This window comes from Nannospalax galili, unplaced genomic scaffold, assembly GCF_000622305.1.
Source record: "Nannospalax galili isolate Female #2095 unplaced genomic scaffold, S.galili_v1.0 scaffold632, whole genome shotgun sequence".
NCBI classification, from domain to species: domain Eukaryota; kingdom Metazoa; phylum Chordata; class Mammalia; order Rodentia; family Spalacidae; genus Nannospalax; species Nannospalax galili.
In genome coordinates, this window is record NW_008332816.1 from 1,519,179 (window position 1) to 1,521,071 (window position 1,893).

Genomic DNA, 1,893 nt, shown 5'->3' on the forward strand with positions numbered 1-1,893 from the left:
TTTGAAGAGGGCTGTCAGTCGGGATTGGAAAAAAACTTAACTATGTGCTGGTAGTAGCTTGGGGGGAGAAAAGGCTAAAAGGAGAAAAGGTGCGAGCCTTGCATTGGTGGATGGACACAGTGGTGTCCCACGTTGTGCGCCCCTGGAGGGGGGTTGGAAAGGCTATGACCAGTGCTGTGCATATGCTCCCTCAATGAGAGCCAGCTGCCATCCAGGTGTGTGTGGCATGAAGTCATGTTGCCCAAGGGGAAGCCTGCAGGGGCAGGGAGGACTACAGGAGAAAGCCCTCCACATGTGGTTGTCCTCTGATGAGCCCCTTCCCCAAGAAAAAGTTTATGGAAAAAAATGGCTTTTTAAAATCTTTTTTCCATTTGTATGGTGTAAGCTGCCTTAAATTCTTTAAATGCTCCTTGGCCGCCTGCTGCTTTAAATCCTTTGTTTTTGTTTATGTTATGGGGCACTTGGAGCTGGAGTGCCTTTTTGTCCCAAGGCTAGTTAATTTAAGCTTGAGCTTGAGCACCCCAGGGGGCAAGATAACAGAACAGATTAAGGAAGGTTGTTATTTTAGAAGTTGAATTTAAAGCTTGTATAAAAATCCCTTAGAACTTTGGGGATTTTATTTCTAAGGGTGTTGTTTAAGATAGAAAAGGAAAGGGGGGGGGTGAAACGCTTATTCCTAAAGGAACATGCCTGGGATCAAACCTCAGGGGATTCCATGGAGTCCACAGGGCAAGCCTGCCCGCAAATTTAAGAGATCCAGTGACCGCTCTAAGAGCAATTAGCTTGAGCTTGAGCACCCCAGGGGGCAAGATAACAGAACAGATTAAGGAAGGTTGTTATTTTAGAAGTTGAATTTAAAGCTTGTATAAAAATCCCTTAGAACTTTGGGGATTTTATTTCTAAGGGTGTTGTTTAAGATAGAAAAGGAAAGGGGGGGGGGTGAAACGCTGATTCCTAAAGGAACATGCCTGGGATCAAACCTCAGGTGATTCCATGGAGTCCACAGCGCAAGCCTGCCCGCAAATTTAAGAGATCCAGTGACCGCTCTAAGAGCAATTAACTGGTCATTGCATTATCGGGTTTTTGCATTAGAAAGATGTATAGATAGGGGGTCTTGTCTACACCCACGCTGGCCGTCAGGGTCCATTAAGAGGGCTAAGAGCCTTTGGTTAACATCAGAGGGTAGCCATTATCAGAAAGCCTCAATTGCTCCTTTGTCTTTAATGGTCCCACATGAAGACTCAGACCGAAAATAAAAGGAGGAAAAAGAGGAGAGACTGCCAATCCTCAAGGGAGCCAGTGAGCGCTGATGGAAGAAAGCCCTTCTGGGGAGGCAGGTTCAGTGATACAGCTACAGACTCAGTGAAACAGCTCCAGATTCAGTGAAACAGCTCCATTTATTCAGTGGGTGTTAGGGAAAATATAGTGTGGAGGCAGAAGCCAATGCTTTAGCTGATAAGTGCTCATATCATGCTTTATTTACATGTGGTAGCAGGATCCTATCATCCGACTATGGGGCAATAGAAAGCCCTTCCCGGGAGGCAGGTTCAGTGATACAGCTACAGACTCAGTGAAACAGCTCCAGGTTCAGTGAAACAGCTCCGTTTATTCAGTGGGTGTTAGGGAAAATATAGTGTGGAGGCAGAAGCCACCTGGGGGTAGTTTTCACTCCAGGTAACTATGCCAAAGGTCATGTTTCAAATGAGGCCAAGCATCCGTGCTTGGCGGCACTTTCCAGGTAAGTCAGGCAGGAAGCTCCTGCTGAGAAAGGAGCCGACCTTAACAGCAGGGTTCTCCAACAACTATATCTATCTATCTATCTATCTATCTATCTATCTATCTATCTATCTATCTATCATCTATCTATCTATCTATCTACCTATATAATTTTTA